This window comes from Canis lupus, chromosome 34 (assembly GCF_003254725.2).
Source record: "Canis lupus dingo isolate Sandy chromosome 34, ASM325472v2, whole genome shotgun sequence".
Taxonomy (NCBI): Eukaryota; Metazoa; Chordata; class Mammalia; order Carnivora; family Canidae; genus Canis; species Canis lupus.
The window spans coordinates 34,738,141-34,747,933 of NC_064276.1; the positions used below are offsets into that span (position 1 = coordinate 34,738,141).

General features: G+C 37.8%; 1 protein-coding gene across 3 annotated transcripts in view; it reads right to left on the reverse strand.

Moving 5' to 3' along the window:
* Window positions 1-8,763: 8,763 nt before the first annotated feature.
* PHC3 (polyhomeotic homolog 3) overlaps window positions 8,764-9,793 on the reverse strand; it is an 87,151-nt gene continuing 86,121 nt past the window's right edge. For all 3 annotated transcript variants that reach the window (XR_007408316.1, XR_007408314.1, XR_007408313.1), the window contains one exon: window positions 8,764-9,779. The gene's annotated coding sequence lies outside the window, so the exon portion shown is untranslated. The remainder of the gene's footprint in view (window positions 9,780-9,793) is intronic.

The window sequence follows — 9,793 nt, forward strand, 5'->3', positions numbered from 1 at the left end:
GAGGGAGAAGCAGACTTCCTGTGGGGAGCCTGATGTGGGACTCGATCCCAGGACCCAGGATCATGACCTGAGCCAAAGGCAGACATTCAATCACTGAGCCACCCAGGAGCCCCAACCAAATTGCTTTTCACAGGAGGTATACCAGTTACACTCCAACAGCCTCACAGAGAAAAATATTCTGTTGATGAATTTTGGAGGCAAACAGTATCATTTTTAAGAAGCAAACAGTATAGTTTAAGTTTCTATGTTTCTTTTTTGTAAGTGATGCTGACCATCTCTCCATATGTTTAACAACCCATTTTATTTATGTGTGTTAATTGCCTCTTTGAATCCCTTGCTCATTTTACTATCTCACTATTGGGCTTTGGTATTCTTTTAATTTATTATTTTTTTTAAATTTTATTTATTTGAGAGTGTGAGCTCACGAGATGAGAGGAGGGGCAGTGGGAGAGGGAGAAGCAGACTCCCCGCTGAGCAGGGAGCCCGATGCAGGGCTCAATCCCAGGACCCTGGAATCATGAGTTGAGCTAAAAGCAGATGTTTAACTTACTGAGCCACCCAGGTGCCCTTATTTATTTATTTATTTATTTTTAAGTGGGCTCCATGCCCAATGTGGGGCTTGAACTCACAACCCTGATATTAAGTCATGTGCCCTACTAAATGAGCCAGGCAGGCACCCCTTGAACTTTGATTTCTTTTCCTGTTTAATCCAAGAGTACTTTATAGTTAGGGAGACTAACATTTTATAATGATCCCCCACCCCCAGTTTGTTGTTTCCTTTAGATTTTGCCTATATTTTTTATGCCCGCAAAGTTTTTTAGTTTTTCTTGTTTGATTTTTGGTTGAACTACTTACCCCTTAGAGTTAAGGGTATCTCTGGCTTCCAGTGTTGCTGAGGAGCCCAACCCCATTCTCACCCTTTTATTTTTTACAGATCTTCTTTTAAAAAACTGAAGTACAGACACAGAGAGCCATACATAAAAATGTATAGTTTAATGGACTATGAGACAAATACCCTTGTAACTGCCACTCAGATAAAGAACTAGGCCTCTGTCCCATACAGCCCTTCTGTGTGACGTCTCCCCATACCCAGTTCCCTTTCCCCAGAGTAACACGGCTCATAGAGCAGTCACTTTCTTGCATTTCTAAAAAACCGTTTTATCACCCAAATGCGTATCCCTGGAGACTCTAGTTTACTCTTTTAAAAAATTATTTGAGAGATCTTTCCTTTTTAAAAAAAAAAAAAAAAAAAAGGCTCCACTCCCAGCGTGGAGCCCAACATGAGGCTCGAACTCACGACCACCTGAGATCAAGACCTGAACTGAGATCGAGAGCCAGACACTCCACAGACTGAGCCACCCAGGTGCCCCTGACATGTCTTCAGTCTCTTTTTTTGACTCTGCTGATTGCTTCTCCATTCCCTTTTCCCCTTGTTTTTCTATTGAAGAACTGAACCATTGGACCTTCCGAGTTTTCCGCAGTGGAACTTTTGCTGATGACGCACTCATGGTACCACCCAGTGTTTCCCTCTGTCCTCTGTATTTCTTTTCTTGATGGACGTATAATTAACATACAGTAAACTGCACATACTTCCTGTGTACAGTTGCTACCTTCTGCCCTATGTTTGCACCCACGAAAAGATCCCCAGCATCAGGATTGTAAATACAACTATCACCCCCAAAAGTTCCTTGTGCTTCTTTGTAGTTTCTCCCCATTGCCTCTCTGGATCTCCTCTCAACTAAGGATCTGCTTCCCTTATCACAGCAAGTGTGTATTTTCTAAGATTTTATATAAATGGAATCATGCAGTGCACACTTCTCTTTTTTCTTTGGGCGTGGCCTCTTTCATTCAACATAATTATGAGATTATGTTGAGATCCATCCCTCTTGGGCCTCTTTCATTCAACATAACTATGAGATGAATTGAGATTCATCCCTATTGTTGCAAGTTTCGATACTTTTCTTCCTTTTTCTTGCTGAGCAGTATTCCATTGTGTGGATACACCACTGTTCATTCAGTTGTTGATAGGGATGTGAATTGCTCCCACCTCGTGTCCTCTGTATTTCTTTCAGATTGGCAGCTGATCTGGAGATTGTGTCAGACTCAGGGTCAGTCTGTAGGAGACAGAGAACGTCTGGTTTCTCTCCTGTTGTGACGATGATAGTGATAGTTGGTTAATGTTCCTATCTGTTAATTCCTGGGTAGGAGGTTGGGGAAGAAGAGTTAGTTGCAAAACGATGGAATTCTAAGTCTACGATTTATTTTACATTCTGCAAGTCGGAATCCTCTTTAAAGAGATACTTGCCCTCATCTGCTACTTGGTTATCCAGGCGGCCCTCTTTTATGGGGCAGGTAAATGCTTTCTTCTTTCCCTTAATTTACCTGTTTTGAAGATATCTAATCCAGGTCTCATTTCTTTGAATGAAACCTGTTCTTTTTATCTTTCTGTTGGAAAACTAGTGATCTCTTTACTGTTTTGAAATTCCTAATGATGTGCCTCCATGTGGGTCTGTTTTCTTCCATCAAGGTGTGGGCACTGATGGACTCTCTTACTCTTGAAAAACTAGTTCTAGAAAATGTTATAGCCCTTTTCTTTTATTTCTTCCCTTCTAGATCATTCACTTTCTGTGACAGCCATTATTGAGATTTTGTACCTGTTGGAATGGTTATCTAATTTTGTCCTTTACCTTATTCTGTTTTTGGGAATTTCCTGAATTTTCTAACTCATGTTCAGCTTATCATTTCTGCCATGATCATATTTTTATTTTCCAAGAGTGCTTTCTTGTTTTCTGTTGTCATTTTTAAATTGCCTCTCTTCATGTTTCATGGATGAAGTATTTCCTCCCTGAAAGCAATGAGTTTCTAAATAAAGTTTTCTTCTAACATTGATTCTCTTTCCTCCAAGTTGTCTTTTTCAGTCCTTGTGGATTTGACTTTTCATAGTTGAGATTTTCTTTGGATGTCTGGTTCTTTGGATGTCTAGTCATATTGATCAGTAGGGCACTATCTAGTATATTTCCTTAGAGAAGACTCAAGCTCAATATCGTTAGATATTTTTGTGATAATGGTATTCCTAAAACCCAAAAGTGGAAAAGGCGGCTGCACAGGTCTCAACATTTAACATGTGTATTTTGTCTTAGTCTCCCTGTTTTCAGCATTCTCAAAATTTTTCAGGGTCCAGAGACCATCCCTTTTACTCTTGCCAGAGAAAACCTCCATTCTTATTCCATGGAGAGGTAGTCATCTGTTGTACTGAGTCAGAGAAGGGACCTGGGATCTAATTGTTTTTTTTTTTTTTTTCTCCTGTCTACTATAAATTCTTTTGTCCTTGGAGGTTTTTGCCTTTAAAAAATTTCATGAAAAATTTCAAACATACATACAAATAAATAGAATTACCATTAACCTGTGACCAGTCCTGCCCCATCTATGCTCCCATCAACCCCCACCCCGGCCAGACCTATATACTGTGTTGTTTTGAAGCAAATTCCAGAGAACGTATCTCATCTAAATATTTCATTATGTATTTTTACATCTTTTAAGTTGCCATAGAAGTTGTGTAGGGCTAACATAACAAAATATTACATACTGGCTTAAATATCTATTTTCTCATAATTTCAGAGGCTAGAAGTCCAAGATCAAGGCCTCAACAAATTTGGTTTCTCCAGAGGCCTGTCTCCTTGGCTTGCAGATAGCCACCTTCTAGCATGTCCTTGTGTGGCCTTTCCTCTGTGTGCGCCCTGCCTATGTGTCTCTTGTGTGTGTGCAAATCTCACCTTATGAGGATACCAGTCAGATTGGGCTAGGTCCCATCCAAGTGGCCTCATTTCATTTTAATTTTCTCTTTCAAGGCCTCATATTCAAATACAGTCATGTTCTGAGGTACTGGAGATTAGGGCTTCCACATATGAATTTGGGGGCCACAGTTTAGCCAATCACAAAATACCATTATAATGCCAAAAAATTAATAACTCATTAATACCCCCAAATTTCTATGCAGTGTTCTAATTTCCAGTTGTCTTATAAATGAAATTCTTTTGTTTCATTGAACTCAGATAAGTTCTACACATTGCACTTATTTGATATTATCTGAAATCTCATTTAATCTTTTGTTACTGAGACAATTTATTGAGCAGATAAGTTGTTTGTCGTGGAGAGTTGAGTACCATCTGGATTTTGCTTATTGAATCTTCTGGGGTTATTTAACATGTTTTTTTCTTTTCTTTTCTTTTTTTGTTAAATATTTGAATCTGCAGGCCTGGTCAGGTTCCGTTTTCAGCAAGTCTACTTCATAGGTAGTGGTACATCCTTCCATCTCTTCCTTTGGTTGTTAGTAGCTGCTGATGATCATTGGCTGCTTCCATTTAATACATCAGGAGTTACAGAATGGTGATTTTCACTTTTTATTATTCCTTTTTCACTTTAATTAGAGTGCTTCTATAAAAGTAAATATCCCCTCACTTACTGTTCTTGTCACCAAGTGGTAAAGAAAGAAAGAAAAAAGAAAAGAAAGGGAAGAAATAAGGAAGTGTTTTGTTTTCTGTTTTTACCAGTTTAAAAACATAGTGACTTGTTTTCCTGGTGTCCTCACCTGTGACAAATTAGGTTTGTTTGTTCATTTTAGAATCGGGTACAAATTCAACTTAGTTTAGTGGCAGTATGAGAACGAGTAGAGGTAATTGTATTTATTCAAAATGCCATCTTTCATTGGAAGTTATATCATAATTTATATAGCTAGTTTCTTATTGTTGGTATTTAAATTAATTCCGGGCTTTCACTTGTATATCCAATACTGTGAGATGAACATCCTTAAAAATAAATAAACCGTACGCTCATTTTCAGTGTACAGTTTGAATTTTGAAAAATGTATTCTCAAGAGAGTCGAACCACCACCTCAATCCAAATATAGAACATTTGCGTCTCTACAGAAAGTTGCCTGGTGCCCTCTTGCCACCACCTGGCCTCAGATTTTCCCTCATGGTCTGTCTGGTTTATGGATTTGTTTTGCTATTTTGGAATTCCATATGATGGGAACCATGCAGTCAGTACTCTTTTGTGTTGGGTTCTTTTCATTCAGCACATTTCTGAGATTTATCCCTGTGTAGCACATATCCTTTTTAGTCATTCCTTTTAATTGCCGAGAAGTACACTGTATGGATACACTACAATTTGTTTATTCATTCTCCTATTGATGGACGTATGAAACATTTCCAGTTTGGACCCATGAATGTGCTGCTACGCACATTTGTGTACACATTTTGTGGACATATGTTTTCATTTCTCTTGGCTAAATAGCTAATAGTACGGTTACTAGATGAAGTGGGAATTGAATGTTTAACATTGTCAGAAAGCTCCAAACTGATGGAGCAGGGTCTGAGAGGTCGAGTTGTTCTATTTCCTTGCCATCACACGTATTGTCAGTCTTCTAAATTTTACTATTCTAGTGGGTGTGCAGCGGTATCTCATTGTGGTTTTCATTTGCATTTGTGTCTTTTCAGTGTGTCTGTTCAAAGCTTTTGCCCATTTTTCTAATGGGCTAATTGTCTTACTCAGTGGTGAGACTCCTTTTACATTCTGGATTCAAGTCACTGGTCACATTTTACATTTTCTCCCAGCCTGTAGCTTTCCTTTTTCCTAACAATGCTTTGAAAAAGAAATATTTAGGACAGCCCTGGTGGGTCAGCGGTTTAGCACCGCCTGCAGCCCAGGTGTGACCCTGGAGACCCAGGATTGAGTCCCATGTCGGGCTCCCTGCATGAAGCCTGCTTTTCCCTCTGCCTGTGTCTCTGCCTCTCTCTCTCCTCTCTGTGTATTCTCCTGAATAAATAAATATTTTTTAAAAATACTATGTCTTAAAAAATAAAAATAAAAATAATAAAAAAATAAAAAAATAAAAAAATACTGTGTTTTCATGGGACACCTGGGTGGTTCAGTGGTTGAGCGTCTGCCTTTGGCCCAGGTCATGACCCCGGAGTCCCAATTGAGTTCCACATCGGGCTCCCTGCATGGAGCCTGCCTCTCTCTCTGTCTCTCTCATGAATACATCTTTTAAAATCTTTAAAAAATGAAAAAAGAAAACTTAAAAAAAAATACTGAGTCTTCCAACCCATGGTATATGTGTGAATTTAGATCTTTGATTTGTGTTGTTTAAAATTTTCAAAATACTGTGCTTGCATGTGCTTTGTCAAATTTAACCATAAATGTTTCAAATTTTTAGCACTGCTACTGTTATTTCATTTTTCAATTGTTTATCACTAGTGTCTAGAAATAGAATTTTTTAAAAACCTGTGCCCTTGCTAAATTTGTTACTTTTAGTAGCTTTATTATAGGTTTAGATTTCTAAGAACATGATCCATGATTATAGTTTTCTTTCTTTCCAGTCTACATGCCTTATATTTCCTCTTAAGGCCTTATTGTACTGGATAGAACTTCCAAAAAAATGTTGAGGAGTGAAGGGTGGATCTTAAGTGGGAAAATGAGGCCATTCCTTCATCACTAAGCATGAGGTTAGGTTTTAGGGTTTCTTTATAGCTGCTTTTTATCTGGCTTGGAAGTTCCCTCTTATTATTTGTGAAAGTTTTAATCACGTTGGGTTTTGTTACTTTTTCTGTGTCAATTCAGATTATCTTAACAGTTTTTCTCCTTTATTCTGGTAACAGTGAATTACATTATATTGATTTTCTAATGTTAAACCAAGCTTGCATTGGCTGTGATGTATTAGGGTATATTATTATTTTTATATATAGATGGGTTTAATTTGATAATATTTTAAGGGTTTTTTTGGACAATGTTCTTGAGGGATGTTGATTTATAATTTAGTTTTCCTAAAATGTCTTTGTTTTTGGTATCACGGAGATTCTGGTCAAGGATGTTAGGAGGCATTTTTATCTTTATCTGTGTAAGTTTGGTATTTTTCCCTTAAATGTTTAATATAATTTAGCAATGAAGACATCTGACCCTATGTTTTCTTTGTGGGAAGATTTTAAAGTGCAAAATCTGTTTCTTTAATAGAGATTGTTAGGGATGTTTCTGAATGAGATTTGGTATTGTCCTTCCAGAAATTTGTTTCATGACAGTTGTCTCATTTATTAAGATTATTCGTAATTGTCCTTTGTTATCCTTTTAATGTTTGTAGGATGTGTAGTGAGGTCCTCCCTTTCCTTATTTTGGCAGGTTCTTACTTAGTTTGGCTGAGGTTTTATCAATTTGTTGTTTTGTTTTTCCAGAGAACCAGCTTTTGGTTCATTGGTTGTTCTCTTTGTTTTATAAACTTCATTGTTTTCTGCTCTTATAGCCTTCCTTTAGCTTACTTTGGGTTTAATTCGCCTTTTTTTTTTAAGGTAGAAACTTAGGTCACTGAATTGAGACCTTCTTTTCCAATGCAGACAAATATAATTAGAACCAAACAATGCAAAAGCAGTTAATGTAAGGGAAATTAAACCTGAATTTTTACTTTACCAATTTTCTGACATTTGCACTGTTACTTTTTCTTTTTTTCTTTAAGATTTATTTATTCATTCATGACAGACACAGAAAGAGAGGCAGAGACATTGGCAGAGGGAGAAGCAGGCTCCCTACAGGAGCCCGATGTGGGACTCGATCCCAGGATCCTGGGATCACGACCTGAGCCAAAGGCAAACACCCAACCACTGAGCCACTCAGACATCCCGCACTGTTACTTTTCAAAGTAGTTTTCTACTATAGCTTTTTAAAATTCTGATAATATTAATAATACATGCTGTTGAAAAATTTCAAAGTACATGAAACTGAGTTAGGATAGGCCATAAGAAATAATCACAAAATCCAAGCAGCTTGATACGACAGACTTTTATTTCTTGTTCACATCATCCACTGTGAATCATCAGGGGCTTTGCTCCAGTCACTCAAGGACCCAGGTTGACAGAGGATGCACCATTTCAGGCCGTACCATCTGGAACACGTGGCCTCTTTATTCCCTGTGGCAGGAGGAGAGAGCACTGAAGGGCTCTCCTCTGCAATTAAATGCTTTGGCCTCATAGCCCTTTGGCTAGAAAGAGCCACATCGTGGGCCCACCTAATAGTAAGGGTCAAGGAACTGAAATCTCCCCGTGGGCCTAGACACAGAGAAGTAGGTAGGAGTGAGCACCGCGATTGTATACTCCAGGAAGAAGAGATCACCTGTCACCCTACTCTGAGGTAATCCCTACTCCGGTCTTCCTGCCAAGCCTCGCTGACCTTCCTCATGGCCAGCCTTATGTTTGGGATTGGTGGGAAGTACTCCTCTGATCTAACTAATCATTGAGTTTGTATTCTGTTGTGTTCTCTACCTTTGCAGCTCTTATGTGATTTTATCAGTCTATGAATGAGACTTGGGAAAGGGCATGTCAAGAATTCTTTTCTAGGTGCCTTAACAACATGGAAATATCAAGTTTCTTTTTAAAACCTTGCTTTAGAGTATCTCTGAAAAATACACAAGTAACTGGTAACCATAGTTTTATCTAGGGAGGAAACTGGACTGGATCGTGAGGAGTCGGGGCTGAGGGGTGTTGAAAGGGTGGGAAAGATGAATAATTTTCACAGCATACACTTCTATAACTTGACTTTTGTGCCATGTAAATTATATTATGTATTTTTAAAAACAAGTAAAAACCTGTTTCCTGTATTTTAACTTCCTATATTGAATTTAATTATACTGTGGAAATGTATAAAAACATGTTTCTTCAAAAGTTGTCAGAGTTGAATGACATTTTGTTCTTTCACTGAGTTTTGACACATCGAGCCAGGACAATATTTTGAAAAGTTTATTTATAGTTACCTTTTGAAGGAATAAAATTACGTTATCCACATAGACTAGTTTAGTTACAGCCCTTTGGGTACCAGTAATCAACACAGTCACTTTTATTTGGATTGTTACCTTTTCAGAAAGTTGTTTCAAATACATAAATTTTTTTACAATTCCAGTTGTGAGTTGAGCCATAATGTAGCTTACTGAAGAACATGAGCTTTGAATTCAGAACTGAGCTTGAACCTCAGCTCCAACGTTTATTAGTCATCCAACCTCAGGAAATGTATTTATTTATGCCTATTTCCTTATGGGGGAGAAATACCTACCTTTTGTGATTGTTGTAAGGGTTAGGTAAAAGGTACATATACCCCTGGAAGAGGGTCAGTATGTTGTTTCTGCTATAGGCTTTCTCCGTTCATTGGGATCAGCAAATCTAGCTACAGTGCTCATTCCATTTTCTGTACAAGAGTAGACCACAGGGTTAACCCTGCTCCTCTCTACATACTGCTCTTTAGTGCAAATGGTTCTGTCAGACTTTTTTGAGACTGTATAACACAACTATTGGACTATAGTATTATGTATTTTTATTCTCAAGTCTCTCATTGTGTACATAGGACTCTGCAAAAAGCTACATGATGTGTGATATCACAACTGATCAACTACAGATGAGAATTCAGCTACCTGCTGTTGAGCTCAACACCAAAGCAGTTTCTGAAATGTGAAAAAAATGCCATTCTGCTCACTAAATTTTTCTGTTTGGGAAAATACAGTAATTTTTCCTTATTATTATTATTATTATTATTATTATTATTATTATTATTTGCTTATGTTAACATGCAACAAGTCAAAAGGTCCTGAAACCAAATAGTTTGAGAACTATTGGTTTAGACTCTGAAGCCTAGAGGTAAAAACTGCAATGCAAGCAAGACTTCTTTAGAGAGATGCCATGTTCTATATACCCACATCTCAGGGTCTTTGGGGAGACTTCCACCTAAACGTATCCCCTTTCTTCCTTTTCCTGAAAAAAAAAAA